Here is a 19,717-nt window from a genome sequence, read left to right on the forward strand (position 1 = left end):
TGGTATCAAAGCATTATTTTGACATTATATTGTGGTATTGGCATTGTTATTTCACTGTCCCATTGTGTTTTTACAAACCTATTAAGGTCACATCACATCTTAAAAAATTCACGGCCTTTGAGACTTCAAGGTCTTTCTGTGAACTCGAGTACTTACCTCTAAGGCAAGGAGACAAACCATTGAGTCACATTTAATACAATAAATCAATTTACACTAGAAAGGAGACTGTGATTACTTTATCCTGGACTGGATAACCAGGTCCAAGAGCAGCCTTGACCACCAAACCTCAGACCTCCAATGGGCAGCCCCGCCCTCTCTTCCTTGGTCTGCAAACCACCAGCCAAAAAATTATGAGCTCCAAAGCTCCAAACCTCAATGGGCAAGGCATTTAACTTTTCCATTACTCCCTCCTTCACTACAGACCTGTCATTCCTTTCTGGTCTTACTCTTTTTCCCTTCCACCATTTCCTTCTTCTCTTCAGGCCTCTCCAGGCTCCACAGGCCTACACTACTCTGCCCTAATGACCACTTTTCTGCTTCCTCTCTTCTCAGGTTTTTCCCTTCCTGCTGTCTTACCACTTTCTTCCATCCGGGTAGCTCTCATTTTTATCTCCCCTTCCAATGCTCTGAAAATGCAACTTATATATAGGTTGTACCCCTCCTCACTCCAATCGGTCTTCTGCCTAACAGTTTTCAACTGTCACTTCCCGAACTGCCCAATGTTCAATCACTTCTTGACAGCTCACCATGTGAGGCTTGACACCTCCACCTTTGGTGGCATTCCCCACACTCTCTGGTGGGCCAGGCCAAGAATTTACAATGATTAATGGCTCCCACAGATAATTCTGGCTCCACTGGTTATTACAGTATCCTCATATTGAATTAGAAGAAATTGAAATTGTATATGTCGTTGTTATATTACAAATTTGATGAGACATCACTAACCAATTGTGACCTCATCACTGCGGTGACATCATAAACTCATTGTGATAGCACATTGCCATTGTGCCACCATGATCACATTGTGACATCCCAAACCTATTATGAGCTCAGAAGCTTTGAAAGAAAGCATAGCCTTTGTGAAGTCACAGGCCATTTGTGTACCCATAGCCTCATTTTGAGCTAATGAAAATTGAGATCATACATGCCATTTTAACATCGCAAAAACTTTGTGACATCATTACCAATGTAGCATCACATTGTCATTATGACAACATCAGCCAATTGTGACACCATAAAACAATGACATCATAGCATTATGACATCCATGGTCATTGTGATGTCACAGATATATTGGAATGCCTATTCTGTGATTCCATTCTATTTCAAAAGTGGCATGTGTGTTGATATCAGAAAAATATTGTGACCACATAATCATTATGACATCACAATACCTTGATGACAACACAGTGCCATAATGATATCACTAACCCACTGTGACATCACAAACCTGTCCTATTCTCCTAAATTTTTTGACATGCTGATAGTGTGATCTCTTCAGCATCACTGAGTTCATAAATTGTTTAACTCATACTTCAGGTATGACATGTGATATAATAAATCCACTGTGACATCACACTGCCAGATGTCATTACCACTTAATCACACTGTGATTCACAAACCTGTTAAGACTCATTACACTTGTGCCAACATATGCCTTTGGATACATCATTATCCCTTATGAATTTATATAACCATTGTCAATTAGAGATCTGGTATGAGATTATAACATCACCATCCCATGGTAAAATCACAAACCTATGTGACCGCATCACCTGTATGGATCACCATTTGTGACTTCAAAACAATACTATCTCATGTAATTGTAACATCACATTGCCAATGGGATATCTCTGTCCCATTGCATTTTCACCAACCTATTATATCCTCATAATATTTTACAAAATTTATGGCCTTTCTGACTTCTAGCTCCTTATGTGAACTTGTATCTTCATTGTGATCTAGTAGAATGAAATTGGACATGTAGTGGTGATATTACAATTTCATTGTGACATCACTATCCAAGTGTGACCTTATGACCACTGTGACATCACAAACCTATTGTGACATCACATTGCCAGGATCACCTTCTGATATCCCAAACCTGTTGTGATCTCTTAGCACTTTGAAAAAGCACATGGTATTTGTAACACCACAGTTCCTTTGGTAACCATACCCTCATTGTGAACAAAGGACAACTGACATCAGACATGCCATTTTACCATTACAAACTCTTTGTGACATCATCTACAGAGTGAAATCACATTGTTGTTAGGATACCATCAGCCCACTGTGACATCCCAAAATGACAATTACATCATAGCATTATGACATCACATTTTCATTGTGAGGTCATAGAGACAATGTGATTGCCTATTCTGTGATTTCATTCTATCTCAAATATGGCATATAGGTTGATTTCAGTAACCCATAGTGACCACATCACGATTGCACCATTGCAATCCCTTTGTGACCTCATATTGATATTGTGATATCATTAATGCAATGTAACATCACAAACCTGTCTTGTCTTCATAAATTTTGTAACAAATGTCTACATTGACCTGGGCTGGATGCCCAGAGCTAATTGCAGCTTCAACCATGAACCCTCAGACCTCCAAAGAGCAGCCCAGCCATTTGCTAACTGGTCTTCAAACAACCAAACTCCAAAATAATCATCTCCAAACTCCACACTTCAAAGGACAAGGCTTTTTCCTTTTCTTCATCCTCCTTCTCTACAGACCGGTCCTACCATTCAGGTCTTTTCATTTTTTCCTTCCACCATTCCCTTCTTCTCTTCAGGTTGCTGTACTCTTGTCAGGCCTTCGCTGCCCTGTCCAGGTGGCCAGTTGCTGTCCTTTTCCTCCTGTTCTCCCTCAATTTCCTCTCCTCCCAGGTCTTTACCCTCCAGTACTCTCACCACTTCTTTCCTTCCAGGTCTTCCCCCTTTTGCTTCCCCCTTCTGTTGCTCTGAACATGCAACCTATATATAGGCTGTTCCCTGCCCCCACTAAAATATGTTTCCTACATAACAGTTTTCAATCATCACTTCCCAAATGTCCAAGCCCAATAACTTCTTGGCAGCTCACCATGTGGAGCTTAACATCCTATCTCTTCAGCAGCATGTCCTGCCCACTCCAGCGGCATGCACCCCCCCCCTCTGTTGGTCCAGACCAGCAGGTCATGATGACTATCTGTTCCCGTGTATTATAGGGGTACTACTGGTTATTACAGTGTACTGATGGTGAACTAGTAGCGCTTGAAATTGTACAAATAATTGTGATATTACAAACTCATGACCTAACTAACCCATTGTCACCTCAAAAACCACTGTGACATCATAAACCGATTGTGACATCACGTTGCTGTTTAGACACCAGGATCACATTGTGACATCCCAAATCTATTATGACCTCTTATAATCTTTGAAAAATACATAGCTTTGTGACATCTCAGTGCCTTTGTGTATCCAAACCCCACTGTGAAATATTGACAATTGAGAATCAGACATGATATTTTAACATCAAAAATTTGTGAGGTCATCACAACTGTAACATCACATTGACGTGATGATTCCATCTGCTCATTGTGAAGTCACAAAACTAAAATATGATAAAATTATAATTTCACTTTGTCATTGTGATATCATCGACACATTATGAATGCCTTTTCTGTGATTTCATTCTACTACAAATGTGGCATATAGGTGTATATCATAAACAAATCATGAACTCATAACCATTGTGATATCACAATCCCTTTGCACATCACATTGCCATTATGATATCACTAACACACCGTGACATCACAAACCTATCCTGTCATCATAACTTTTGTGACATTCCTTTTTTTCCTCATAATCTGTTGGCGACATCATTAGATTTCACATATGACCTTTGATATCACAAATTCCCAGTGACATCATGACCATGGTGACATCACACTGCCAGATGTCGTAGCCATTGTGTCAAATTCTGACATCACAAACCTTTTAGGATTTCAATATGTGACAACACATACTTTTGTAGAAACCACTGTAGCTTTCTGAACTCATGTACTCATTGTCAGTTAGAGACAATTGAGAACGATCATATCATTGTGACATTGCCAGCACATTGTGACATCACCAATCTCTTGTGACTTCATCAGCAATGTGGCATCATCATCTATTTGTGACACCAAAACAATATTCTGACATGAAGTAGTGAGTTGACATTGCCATGGTGATATCACTGTCCCAATGTGTTTTCAGAAACCTAATATGACCTCCTAACATTTTTAAAAAATTCATGTTCCTTAGGACTTCAAGCTCCATCTGTGAACTTGTATGCACATTGTGAAATAGTAGCAATTCAAATTGGACATGTGTTTGAGATATTACAAAATCATTATAGCATCAAAAACCCACTGTGAACTCATCACAACTGTGAATCATAAAGCTTTCATGAACCCTAAGTACCTTTGAAAACACATAAGTCATTTGTGACATCACAGTCCCTTCGTGTACCCTTACCCTCAATTTGAACACATGAAATTGAATTCATATATGCCATTGTAACATCACAAACCCTTTGTGAATCCATCACCAGTGTGACAGCACATATTCATTATGACACCTTCACCTCCTTGCAACATCACCAATTTAAAATGACCTCATAGCATTATGATATTATATTGTAATTGTGAGGTAATAGACGCATTGCAAATGCCTATTCTCTCATTTCATTCTATTTTAAATGTGGCATGTGGGTTGATATCAGAAAATCATTGTGATCTCATAAGTATATGACATCACAATCACTGTGACATCACAGTGCCATGGTGATATCACTAACACACTGTGACATCACAAACATGCCCTGTCCTCATAAGTCTTGTAACTTGCTGTAATTGTGATGTCTTACGCCCTTTAAGAGCTCGTAATCTTTTTTCAAACATAATATTTCAGTTATGATATGTGATATCAGAAATGCACTGTGACATCATGACCATTGTGACATCATACTGACAGACATCATGTCCATTGTGTCACACTATTACATCATAATCCTCCTTGGACTTCATCACATTTGTGACAACACATGCCTTTGGAGATACCACAGTCCATTTGTGAACTCTTATTCTTTGTGATTTCATGACAACAGAAACTTTATGCCATTTGGATATCACCAACCAATTGTGACATCATAGACCTACTGTGACCCCTTACCTGTATGGCATCACCAACTAAATGTGACATCAAAACTTTTTGTGATGTCACAATGTGACACGATGTTCATGACATCTATCAGTGTGATGTCACAAAGGTCACGATGTCACAGTGGATTTCTGGTATCTCATGTCATACATGAAATATGAGGTTGGAAACAAATTATGAGGGCAAAAAGCTCTTAGATATCACAATGTCAGCATGTCACAGAGGTTATGAAAATAGGAGAGGTTTGTGATGTCACATGGTATTAGCTATATCACAATGGCACTGTGATGTCACAACGTGATTATGATGTCAAAATGGTTATGTAGGCACAAAAATGTGTTTCTGATATCAACTCTCATGCCACATTTGAAATACAATGAAATCACCTAATAGGCATTCACAAGGTGTCTATGATATCACAATGACAATTGTCATAATGTGATTATGTCATTGAGTTTGGTGATGTCAAAATGAGCTGATGCTCTCATAATGAAAATGTGATGTCACACTGTTGAGGATACCAGAAACACTTTTTGATGTTATAATGGCATGTCTGGTCTCAATTGTCATTAGTTAACAACAAGGATTTGGGTACACAAAGGGACTGTAATGTTGAAAAGGGCATGTGATTTTTCAAAGGAGCTAAGAGGTCATAATAGATTTGAGAAGTCACAATGGAATCATGATATCACAATGACAATATTGTCACAATGGGTTTGTGATGTCGTGCTAATGATGATGTCAAAATGGGTTTGTGATGTCACAACGAGTTGGCAATATTACAATCAAATTTCCAATTTCAATTGTTCCTAATTCACAAGGAGGATACTGTAATAATCAGCAGGGCCCCGATAGTCTATAGGGTCCAATAATCAGCCTGGCCCTCTCTCCTGGCCAGCTGGAGAAGACAGGGCATTCTGTGGGAGGGGCTGGTACATTAATTACCAAGTGTTGAGCTGTTAAGAAGTGATTGGGCTGTGGGGAGTTTCGGATGTGACAGTTGATAACTGTTAGCAGTTGGAGTGGAGAAGGGGTACAGACTTTATATGTGCTGCTTGTTCAGAGCAATGGAAGGAGAGATAAAAATTGAAAAGTCATGGAAGGAAGGAAGTGGTGTGAGAGCAAAAGGGTAAAGGCCTGAAAGGAGAGGAAGTTGAGGGAGAGCAGGAGGTGAAAGATGGCAACTGACTACAAAGGCAAAACAGTTCAGGCCTGTGGAGAGTAGAGAGGCCTGAAGAGAAGAAGGAACTGTTAGAAGGGAAAAAGGGAAAGACTTCAAAGGAATTATAGGTCTGTAGTGAAGGAAAGACAAAGGGAAGGGGACAAAAAGGCTTGCCCTTTGATGTTTGGAGCTTTGGATATCATAACCTTGGGGGTTGGTGGTTTGGAGAACATTTATCATATTAAATGTGTCTCGATGGATTCTCTTGAACAATAGAGGCCCGAAGTTTTGGAGACCCCCACAAAGATTAATCCATTTGGATGGCATCAGGCCTTGGCCCCAGGGGAAAATCCCCATAGGTGAGAGCGTCAGCCTTCAGGGCCTCGAGGGTTTATCTCCAGAGGACCAACATGGACAAAAGTCATGTAGGTACCTCTAGGGCTGCATCTGGGCAAGCTTCCCAGCATGTTTTTGGGACCCCTCTAGAGGTCATTTGTGGCTTTCTTGGGAAGCCATCTGGGAACTCCTTAAGAGGTCATGTGAGGCTTCCTTTGGAAGCCATCTGGAATCTCCTTGAGAGGTCATGTAGTGCTTCCTTGGGAAGCCATCTGAAACTTCATCAAGAATTCATCTGCAACTTCTTTGAGAAGCTATCTGAGACCTACCCTGGAGGTCATCTTGGGCGTTCTCCAGTGTCCATCTTGGACTTTCTCCAGAGGTCATCTGGGGCTTCCTCAGGGGGCCACCTGAGGCCTATTCAAAAGTAGTCATTGGGGATTCCTTAAGAGGCAATTTAGTATGACCTCCTGAGGTCATGTGGGGCTTCTTTGGGAGGTTATCTCGGGTAACCTTGATGAAAAATCTGTCTTCAGACATCATCTGGGAGGAAGGTATATAGGACCTTCTCTGGAGGTCATCTGTCACTTTCTCAAGAGGGTTATCTGGAACCTTCTCAGAGTTCATATATGGCCTCCTTGAGTGGCCTTCTGGGAGCTACTCAAGAGGTAACCTCAGCATCATTGAGAGGACATGTGGGGCCTCCTTTGGAGGTTATCTGACACTTCCTTGGGAAGCCATTTGGAACCTCCATGAGAGGTCATCTAGGGCCTCCTAGGGAGGATATATGTGACATCCTCCAGAAGTCATCTGCAGCATCCTCAAGAGGCAATCTGGGATGTTCTCTCTGTCATCTGGGATCTCTGTAGAGGTCAAAATTGAGTGGTGTGGGACATGTGGGTTAAGTGTCTGTGGCTCTTGGTCTTTGTGTGTATGCTGATAGTTTTATCTGTGTCCTGTATGCAACTCTGTTTACTCCTTTTCTCAGGATGGGAGAATAGGCCTAAAGTTGTCATATCCAAAAAATATTCTCCCCCATGGTTACAGAATCCTTCAGAGGAAGATGCACTGATGAACTCTCTCTCCTATTCTTTGCCATCAGCACCTCTAATCTAAAGTCCTCCCATACCAAAAGTGGTTACTTTTACCAGCCTGAGGTGGTACAGTGTGGTATGTTGCCCTTATTACCCTTGAGACAGGAACATGGAAGAGATGGTGGGCAGGCCCCCTTTCTAATATATGTTCCCTTTACAACTAGTGATCTGTATAACTGGAAACAGCAAAACCCATCCTTATCAGATAAAATAAAACCAGGGGCTCATTACCTCATTAGAGGCAGTAATTTTCACACATAAGCACATCTGGGATGAGTGTCAGCAAATTTTACAGGTGTGTTTCACCTGGTAGAAAAGAGTGAATCTTGCTCAGTGACTTAAAGGTGGTCCTTGGAACACACAGTAGCCGCACTATTGAACCAGACCATGGGGAACAACTCTTTCCCGAGATTTACTCAAGCTGAGTCTAACAGCGATCAAGGTATGGAGGTGCTTACCAATTATTGCCAGGTTCGGTTAGCAGGGATACCACAATGGCTAGAAAGCCGAGTCATCAATCTAAATTGAGTGAGATGGGACAGTTTCCCAGTGAGTACTCTAATGCTTTTCTGGAACTTCTCTCAGAAGCCTATAGGACCTATAGGCCTATAGATCTTGAAGCCCTGGAGAATCAAAAATCCCTATACATGGCCTTTGTTATCCAGTCAGGCACAGATATTAGAAGAAAGCTTCAAAAGTTACAAGGTTTTGAGGGAAAGGTGTATTCTAAGTTGGAAATGGTTGCCCAGTGGGTGTTTGATAACAGAGATAACTTGGAAAAAAAGAGTCTAAGAAGGGAGTTTGAATTTTGGTAGGATGACCAGTATAGGGATCAAGAAACCTTTGGCAAGGACAGTAAACTTCATTTGAAAATGGCAGTAGGGAACCTCTAGGATTAAACCAGTGTTTTTATCGCAAGTAAAATGGACATTGGGAAAAGATATGTCCAAGGAGGAGAAAGACAGAAAATGACAAGTAAATAATCACATTAACCACCTGGAAAATGTGTTCATATCTCTGGAGAAACATGCAAAGGAGCTTGGGGCCCCAAATTCCAACTGTGTTCAATTTAAAAAGCAGCCCTCTGAACTTAAGAATAAATGTGGTAAGGAAAAAAATCACCCATTTCTAACTCAAAACACAGGCTTATAAAAGACTGAATCTCCTATAGGTGCCAGTCAAAACCCACCAAGAGGTTAAAAAAAAACATAGAGCACACAGGAGAAAACAGAATTATTTTACATGAAGAAAAGATTTGAAAATATAAATTAGGAACTTGTTCGAGTCAAAAATGAGAAGAAAATCCTCAAAAGGAACCTAGAAAACACTCAGAATCAAATGAAATTCAAATACATTAGCCTGGGTGAGCATGAGGCAAATTAGGGGACTACAGGTCAGAGGCCAACAGAAGCACAGGACAGCAATGTTGCCATCCTTGCTAACCACAAGTGAGGCCAAGGAAAGATCTTGATGCTGCATTAAGAAATCATAGCCATGAAAAAGGAGCTGGACCTGATACAAGAATGTATTAGGGTGAAGTACATGTTGATTATAAGCTTTGAAGAGTGTCACCAGAAATTCAAGGCAACAGAGAAAGAAGGAAAGAGTAGTTAGCAGAGAAGACGGGGAAGTGCTGTGTCATAGAAGATCAGGCCAAGAAAAATGAACAGGAAAATATCAGGCTGAAGAAAGAGATTGTTACTCTTCAAAAAGAGTTAAAGGGCCACATGCTCTGATAGAGAATGCCGGGAAAGGGAAAGAGCATTGGGAAGAAAAACAGAAAAGCTAAACAAACAGTTGAAAGATCTGTCACAAAATTACACTGAAGTGGAAAACCAGAAAGAGAAAACACTAGAGTAAAAGGCCAAAAAGACTGCTGAGACCTTCACCTTAAATATAATGCAGAAGCATCGAGTCCCAATGGAACAGATGGAGGTGGGAAAAAATACCTCTCAATAGCACCTTTGTGAACTTAAGGGAGGAGTTGAAGAGCAAGAAAAGGTCTATGAGAAGGAGCAGAAGTTGGCCAGTCAAAGGAACTCTCTTGTGACCCTGTCAAATTACTTGCAGGTTAAGGAGCACATTGAGAAGGAGAGTAAGATCATGAAAGCAAGTTTGAGAGAAAAGGAGCAGAATAACATAGAAGAAGTCTCCAACATTCAGAGTACTATACAGGAGTTAAACTAGAGACCCTAAGATACAGTGAAACATCTGAGCTGATCAGGTAGCTTGGGAGACCACTCTAAAACCAGTGTTTTCTCTAGAGCTACTCGTCGTTAAGATTAAAGGAAGAAGCAAAAACAGTAATAAGTAATAAGTGTGCAAATGTGGACACTGAACTTGTGAAAAATGCATACAGGCTCAAGCTTTCTGTCAGTTTACATGTAGATATTTGCATCCTGGTAAATTGCCCTAGGCCACTGCCTATAACTGTTCGAAAACTAGTGGGGCCTCAGCTTGACAATTCTTTGTAATGTGTTTAGGTAATTTCCAACGGGTAAATGCTGAAAAGCTGGAATTTAGGGAAACAATTCATATGTGAGGAACCTCAGATGATGATTTTGGGAAAGTGGGCTTCACCGAGGTAAAGCCTAGAAAGTATGGTTATTGGTATCTGTTACTAATTGTGGACACTTTTTCAGGCTGAGCTGAGGCATGTGATAATTTCTTGATTTGGCTTACCTTCACCTATGGGGTCCAAAGATGCCCCTTCATTCAGGGCCCAAGTTCTCAATTATTAACTAACACCCTAGGAATAAATTGGAAGTTATAATACATTTATAGATCTGAGAGTTCAGGGGACTAGAAAGAATGTATATGAACTTAAAGGAAACATTAACTAAATTAAATACAGAGATTGGCCATGTCTAGGTAAGCCTCCTGAACTTTGTTCTCCTTCAAGCTATATGTAGCCCTTATGTTAAAGGATTTAATCCCTTTGAAATACTTTAGGGTAGATCACCCCCTTTGGTTGCTAAACTTGGAAAGGCTATATTAACAGAAATGTCTAACTACAATCTGCAGGCTTTACAACATATTCTTTTATGTATCTATTCTTTGGTAACCAACGTCCAGAGGTTGCCTAAGAAAAACTCCACCTGAAGGGGAGGGCTCTGTTGGGATGACAGAGGACACCTAGTGGAGGAACTGGAATAGGTGGGGAGATGGCAAACAGACCACTCACACACAAGAGGAGTGAATGGTGAGTGCGATTTAATGCAGAGGATAACAAGCTTTTATACCAAAAGTCTCCATGAGAAAGGGCAAAAGGTTACACAATCTTGCTGCAAGGCTTCGTTCTTGGGTGGTCACCAGCTGTTCCCCTGATCTTGTTTTTTGGATGACGAGTTATGACGATAGGCACTTGTTTTCAGCTTTACCTCTATTTTTAAGAAATACAATTGGTTTTGATGTTTATCACCTATTAACCATTAACCAGAGCATATGGGCAAGATGCTGAAGAGAAAGCCATGAACTCTAGTACTTTATTATTACTTTTGTTTAGTTTTGTACTTTTTGCGTTTTAAATCTTTTCTAAGCAATTGTGCTTTTTTGCCATTCTTTAGAGGGTCCACAATTTGTGGCCAAAAATCATGATATTCAGTATACTTAGTTAAATCTGGCCATATATCAAATTTACGCTAATAGTGATTTTTCTGTAACCCTTTCACATAATCGTTACTCTTTTCTATAGAGGCCTTAACTGTCTACTAAGATCTTTCTTGTTCCTTCTTTAATAGTAAGCACCAAAGAGGCCTAGATCTAGCAAGTCTCTCAGTGAATGAAAGAAAGTAATAGGAAGTTCTTTCTCCTAAGTAGTTTTCCCAACAATTGCCATCCTTATCATACACACCTGTAAAAGGTTATGGATCTGGGAGAAGTCTTTGGGGTCCTCTAGATAATGGAGGATCCCACCATTTTCCTCTGATAAGCCATTGCCACCTTTCATCTACCAACCTTTTAGGAATCTTATTTAGCTTTTGGTCTAAATATCCCTCTACATCTTTCATATCTACAGGATATCTATATGAGTTTATTGTATATGCTTTAAGATTAAAGGAAATTCTCCAGTAGCCATACACTCTTTCTGCTCTAGCCGTGCCTACAGCTTCTTGTAAATCTCTTATAAACTATTCCTTCTGCTGAAGTGACGTCATGAAACCCCCAATATTTTAATATTTACTTACGACTTGTCTACTAGTCTCCATAAGAGGGGCTTTCAGGGTAGCACTTAACTCTGGTGAGTTAGTCATATTCTCAGGACACTCATCAGATGTTGGAGTCGTCAACACTTTTAAGAAAGAGCCTTGAATAAGGGAAGGTTGAGCATGAGTAAGTACAACAAGAAGCAGGAACAGTAAAAGATTAATGGGCACTCCTATACAGCAAAGAAAAAAAACAGCAACACATCTTTCCCAGGGGCTTGCCAGCCTTTTCCATGAGGTAGGACTCTTTGAAGCCCCATTCTCAGATCTGAAAGCAGGTTTCCCATGCTAAGCAGACTCCACCGGAGTAGGCGTGGCAGGGGTCAAGATGGTGATAGAAAAGCAGGGAAACACCACAGCTCTCTCTAACCAAATACAGATTTCAATGCTCTGTTTCTCCAAGTGACCCACCAGAAAAAGGGCGATTACTCAGAGAGCTACAGGAAGTGAAAAAAGAAAAGGGAAAAACTTACACAGACATTAAAGTGGGAAGACCCTTCCCAAACCCCTTGTTGTTGAAGGGGCTCCACATTGAGCAGCTTAAATTGCAGGGCTTCTTACCAGGCTGCTTAAGTGGCCCGGCTCTGGATCTTCAGAGGACCACACACTTGCAAGCATCCAAAGGCTCCCAGAAGACTCCCAAGAGCCAGTGCCAACCAAGAGAATACAAATAGAAATCTCAGAAGGCAGAGCCAGCACAAATAATCCCCTCACCCTCCCTGGCACAGCGCCTCTGCCTGGCTGGTGCAATCAGTCCAACCCAGTCAGGAGCAGCAGTAGCTGTCAGCAGTGGCGAACGACCCTAGACTCACAGCATGGCACCTCTGTCCTGCTGGTGTAAACATCCTAGCCTAATCTGGAGCAGCAGTGGCAGCTGGCAGTGGCAGCAAACCACCCAGACTCTGGGCACAATGCCTCTTGGCACTAGCCACAGGAACATCCCAGACCAGCCCAGGGAGGCAGTGGTGGCTGGGGCGGGGCCAATTGCATTGAACAACTCCAGACCCGTGGCAGTTTGTGCCTCTCCATACTGGCCCGCATCAGCAGCCCAGCCTAGCCCGAGGCAGCAGCAGTGGTTAACACCTGACTCATGCTGTGGTGCCTTCCTTGCATAAGTGGCCCAGCTGATCCTGCAGTGGCAGCAGCTGGGGCAGTGGCAACAGCTGCGGCAGCAGCTTTGGCGGCAGCAGCAGCGGCATCGACAGGAGCAGCGAATGACTCTGGACCCTTAGTGGGGTTCAGCACCTCTCCAAACTGGCTTGTATAAGAAGTCCAGTCCAGCCCATGATGGCAAAGGTAGTGAACATCCCGACTTGAGTCAGGGTGTGGTGCTGAACAACCCCAGAAAAGCCTCATAAACTTTCCTGCCTGGGCTGGCTTTGAACCTGAATACACAGATCTGAGCCTCCTGAGTAGCTAGGATTACAGGCATTCACACAAGCAGGGTCTTTTTCTTTCCAACCCCCTAACTCTTTCTAAAATAGATAATTTCTTAGTTCATACAAGGAATTTAGGAAAATACAAGAGGATTGACATAATATCCTGTATTCTATCTGACCATAGTGGAATCAAAGTAGTTCTCAATAACAAGGCATAAAGTAGAAAAATCTTAAACACTTGGACATTAAACAGCACTCTATTGAACAATACATGGGTCACAGAAGAAAATAAAGAAGAAATTTAAAAGTTCCTACAATTCAATGACAATGAAGATACATCAGAAAGAAACCTATGGGACACAGCAAAAGCAGTCCTGAGGGGCAAATTTATTGTTCTCCGTGTGCACATCAAGAAAACATAGACCAATTAACCAATCTTATGATGCAAATAAAACTGCTAGAGAAACAAGAAAAAATTGAACCTAAAGTTGCTAGACAGAAAGAGATAACCGAAATAAGAGCTGAAATCAATGAGAGACTAAGAAAATTATAAGTAAAATTAATAAAACAAAAAGCTGTTTTTTAAAAAAAATCAATAAAACTGATGGACCACTGGCAAAAGCAACAAAATAGGAGAGGAGCCCCAAATCAATAATATCAGAGATGCCACAGGGAAAATTACAACAAACATACATGACATCCAAACAATCATAAAGAAATAATTCCAGACTCTACTCACAAAGGAAGGAAAACCTAGCAGAGACAGATGAATTTTTACAAAAATACAAATTTTTATTTCCCCCTTTCCTTTTCAGCCATGCTTCTCCACCATGTATGGTGGGGGCAGAAGTTCAGTACATAAACTTCTTTTCCTGCCTGAATAGCATGTGGTGTTCTCTTCATAAGCTATCTAATGAAACCTACCTATTTAACATACCTTACATATGGTGCTCTGTCTAGGATGGGGTTTTTGAGTTGGAAATGTTAGAATTTCCTAACCACCCTTTTTTCTGCAAACCAAACTGCCTTGAGACACCATATGAGACTTTTCACCAATACTATTGCTGGCTTTGACATCCACGACCTCACCACTTCTCTACTCTGGTGAGTGAAACTAGTCTCTATGGTTCTCTGTTTCTCAATCTCTGTTCAGATGTGGTGCCATGTTAAAGAGCTCCTTTGGCCTTTAGCCGAAAGGCTTGTCACTCTGGATCCGAGGATGCTTGGTTTGGGGGCTTGGACATTTCTCTCTAGAGGGTTCTGGGGGAAGTCGGGACGCCACTTCTTCCTGGTCAGCTTTCCTTCATTCACCAGACTGATTGTCCTACACATATATTAGGGTGCTGCGAGCCATGCCTGAGCAGTGAAACCCCTCTGAAATGCTTCCTGCACTCCCTGGATAGACGGGACACCTAATATTTTTATGCTGATGTCAGATTTAGACAATTTTTGCCTCTGCAATGGTACATGGTTGAAGTCTGTTTACTTTCAGACTCACTTTTCTCTCTGCCATTCATGTCCAACTTTCCATATCTCTCCCTTTCTTTTCTACAACTTTTTGGATTGTGCCCTGAAGAATGCTACACGGGCTGGGTCCTGGGGAGCCCCTCTAATTCCCTCTCAAAGGCTAGCCAAACTAGGCTTGATGTTTTGTTACGATTTTCTTTGCATTTTTTCAGAAATTCGCCATCTTGAGTTTGCCATCTTGGCCACATGGTGGGTTAAGGGTTTGGCCCCATCCAACCTGTATCCTTCCACCAAGCTTACTTCTCCATTCATCTATTTGTAATGTGCCTTGCTAACAAGTTGCTCTTTTCACAGACCCTGGTAACTGATGCCCAACCATCTGATGTGATTTGTTAGCAGAGATATCTAAATATTTTTGTCAAAAATTTTAAGATTTGACTTTTGCCTTTTTTGTTTTGTGTTGTGTAGTTTGGTACTGACTACTGATTCTAAAATATTGGGTATATCTGTGCTAAGATTCTCACGTCTAACGAGTTTTGTCATTGCAGATTATTTGGTCAATTTTTGATAAGGACCAGGTAAGCGCCACATATTCTATTTGATCTCCTTGTTGCTTTAATTGGAAATAACAAAGGGCTTTTGTGGCAAAGATTGCAGTTCAAAGCCAGCCAAGGGCAAAAAATCCCTCAGACTCCATCACCCAACTAACTTGCAAAGACAGGCTGGAAGCATGGCTCGAGCCTCTTATCTCTAACCTGCAAACACTGGAAGAGGTACTATAACTCAAAGTGGTAGTGTTCTAGCCTTGAGCAGAAGTGCTCCGGGACAGTGTCCAGGCCTTAAGTACAAACCTCCTTGAGTACCAACTGGGACGAACTATTCCAGCAATGAGAACCTAGACTCGGCTGGTCTGGGAACAAGGGAACATAGAGAGGAGTAAGAGGAGATGATAGCACATCAGCCACTTTGTGCCTGCCCTTTCAAAATAAACCAGAGCCAGGAGATCAATAGAAGTAACAAGGCTGCCCATCTAATGTTCATTGCTGTCTAACTTTCAATTGGACAGGAATTTATATTCTTGTCTTTGTCACTTGTCTTCTCTACCTAGTCGCCAGATGTCAGAAGTAGCTAGGGGCATTTCTACCAACATTTTCAGCCCCAAGTCCTTCCTCTTGTCATTTATTTGCTCTCTAGTACTTTTTTCAGTCACTCAATGCCTAATGAGACTTCTCCACACTTCATCCAAGAGTCCAGATTTCATCTAAGGACTCAATGACCAAGTGACATCTGTTGCCTGCTTCCTTTGCCCAGAGGGGAGCACATCTCAGCCTTTTACCCCTACTGTTGACAGCCTTTGCAAACAAGAAGTAGCCAGAGAGAATGTTCGTCCTTTTTCATAATTATCAAAAGGCTGGAATATCAGGTCTGAACAGGGACACCTTCTTCCCTCTTGGCTAAATTTCTGCCCAGCATCTGTTACATAGGTAACTGGCAGACCTGGACGTCACATCCTGGGCCACCACTGGTCACATGCCTCCCATCTGACCTTAGGAGGGTCCAAGACCCTGAGGTCACATCCAGTGTGGCCGCACCTTTCCCCCACCTAGCCACACCTCTTCCTGTCCCTGGCCTGGATAAGTCTTGGCCCAGAGGTGGGTCGCCCCCCTTCCTTTTCAGCCATGCTTCTGCACCATGCATGGTGGGGGCGGCAATTCAGTAAAGAAACTTCTTTTCCTGCCTGAAAAAAAAAGAAATACAAATTGCCCAAACAGAACCAATAAGAAATAAATCAATAAAATGTCAATAACCTACAATGAGATAGTAGAAGTAATCAGAAATCTTCCAACAGGAAAATCCCAGGACCTAATGGATTCACTACACAATTCTATAAGACCTTTAAAGAGGAACTAATACCCAAACTCCTCAAGATCATCAGAGAAATAGAAACAGAGGGAGTAATCTTAGACTCATTCTGTGAAGCCAATATCATATTCATCCCAAAGCAAGGCAAAGACACCCAAAAAAAGAACTACACACCATCCTCTTTGATTAAGACAGATGCAAAGCTCCTCGATAAAATTGTAGCCAACAGAATAAAGAAACATATGAAAAAATCATGCATTATGACTAAGTAGGCTTCATTGCAGAGATGCAGATATGGTTTAACATGTAAGTCAATAAATGTAATCCATCACACCAACGGATCCAAGGTCAAGAACCAGATGATTATCCCCATTGATGCAGAAAGGGTTTTTAACATTCATTCATGTTAAAAGCTCTGGAAAAAAATAGGAATAGAAGGAATATTTCGTAAGACAATAAAGGCCTTACATGGCAGATCAAAGGCCAATATTATACTTAATGGGGAAAAACTATAAGCAATTCCCTTAAAAACAGGAGCAAAGCAAGGATGCCCACTCTCTCCACTCCTCTTCAATATAGTTCTGGAATTCTCAGCCAGAGCAATAAGGCAAGAAAAATACATTAAAAAAATCCACATGTGAGAGGGAAAAGATCGAGCCACATAGGAGAGGAAGAAGTTCAACTACCTCTTTTTGCAGGTGGCATTATTTTATAAATTCACGATCCCTAAAGCTCCATCCCCAAACTCATACAGCTTATAAACCAATTTTGGCAAAGTAGCAGGATACAAAATTAACCCACAAAAATCAGTCACCTTTCTACACAGCAACAATGTCCAAGCAGAAACGGAAATCAAAGAAATAACCCCATTCACAATAACTTCAAAAAAAAAGTACCTAGGAATTAACCTAACCAAAGATTCAAAGGGTCTATTTCATGAAAACTATAAAAGCCTAAAGAAAGGAATCTTACAGGATACCAGGAAATGGAAAGACTTCCCATGGTCCTGGATAGGCAGAATTAATATGGTGAAAATAGCTAATCTGCCAAAATTAATAAACACATTCAATGCAATTCCCATTAAAATTCCAATGACCTACTTTACTGAAATAGAGAAAATAGTCCAAAAGTTCATATGGAACAACAAAGGACATAGCATAACCAAAACAATTTTAGGCAAAAGAAAGAATACAGGGTGGATTATGATAGAGGACTTCAAGCTCTACTATAGAGCCATAATAACAAAGACACCTTGGTACTGGCACAAAAGGAGACCTGAAAATCAATGAGACAGGTTAGAGGACCCAGAAATATAGCTGCATATGTACAGCCAGTTGATATTTGACAAAGGAACCAAAGACATACGGTGGAAGAAGCATAACCTCTTCAACTACCGGTGTTGGGAAAACTGGCCACATGCAGAAAACTAAAAATGGACCCTAGTCTTTCACCATGTACTAACACCAACTCAAAATGGATTAAAGACCTTAACATCAAGCTTGAAACTCTGAAACTACTGCAAGACCAAGTGTGAGAGACACATGACCTTATAGGCACAGGCAGGAACTTCCAGAACAGATGCCCAGGGTCACAACAAATTGGAGAATGACTCGATAAATGGAACTACCTTAAAATAAAAAGTTTCTACACAGATAAAAAGTAGCAACTAACTAGAAAGAAAGCCAAATAATTGGGGAAAATGTTTACCAGCAATATATCAGACAAGGGTCTAATATCTATTATATATGGTGAACTCAAGAAACTAACCTTTCACAAACCTAACAAACCAATCTTGAAATTGTCAAGGGAGCTAAAGAGAGACTTCTCAGAAGAAGAGATAAAAGCGGCAAAGTAACACATGAAGAAATGTTCTTCATCCCTGACTGTAAAGCAAATGCAAATAAAAACAACTCTGAGTTACCACCTTACCCCAGTCAGAAGAGCCCACATTCTAAATTCAGGCAATGACAAATGCTGGAAGGGATGTAAAGAAAGAGAAACAATACTGCAGTACTGGTGGAAATGTATACTAATATAACCACTTTGGAAAGCACTCTGGAGGTACCTCAGAAAGCTAAATATCGACCTCTCCTATGAACTGGCCATACCACTCCTAGACATCTACTCTGAACAAGAGAACTACTTTACAAAGACACACACACCTCTATGATTATTGCAGCACTGTTCACAATAGCCAAGATTTGGAAACAACCCAGATGAAACACTACTGAAAAGTGGATCCCAAAAATGTGGGACCTATATACAATGGAATAATATGCAGCCATTAGAAAGGACAAAATGATGGCATTTGCAGGGAAATGGATGGAACTAGACCAAATTATTTGAGTGAGGTAAGCAAAGAACAAAGAGACAAACGGCACATGGTCTACCTATTACATGGATGCTAAGGCCAAAATGCAAGAAGGTATGACAGAGTAAACAGGACTCGAGAAACAAAGGACAGCCACTCATTTTGTTGTATCACCATTAATGACTCCATGTTATTGACCATGTAGATGATAGAAATATGCACACAATGGAAGGAGCCAGGAGGAGGAACAGAATAAGTGGGAAATGGAACAACATACAACAAAGGGGCCCAGCAGTTGCACTGGACATAGAAAAATATCTAAGCAACCCAAACACAGTTAAAGGAAGGGAGGAATAAGAGGGAAAGAGGGAATAGCCCACACTAAGCAAGAGGAAAAAATGTAAACATCACCTGAGGGGGGAAAATAACTTGGATTGTCAAAGCTCATAGAATTAACAAACTTTAGACCATAATAACAATAACTTGCCTTGTCAAGGTTAAAATGTGTTTGTGACTTTACGCATCACAATTCCACAGTACTGTGAAATATGTGAAATATATGTAATCACCTATCTCAAATTTTACAAAAAAGTGTGAGAAGGGAAAGGTTACGAGGGATGGGTGACAATGTTGTCAGACACCTTGCATTCATGTACAGTTTTGTAGAATGGGAACTTCTCTGTACAACTACTTAAAGATAATA

This window comes from Dipodomys merriami, unplaced genomic scaffold, assembly GCF_024711535.1.
Source record: "Dipodomys merriami isolate MVZ:Mamm:240054 unplaced genomic scaffold, mDipMer1.0.p SCAF_1358, whole genome shotgun sequence".
Lineage (NCBI taxonomy): Eukaryota > Metazoa > Chordata > Mammalia > Rodentia > Heteromyidae > Dipodomys > Dipodomys merriami.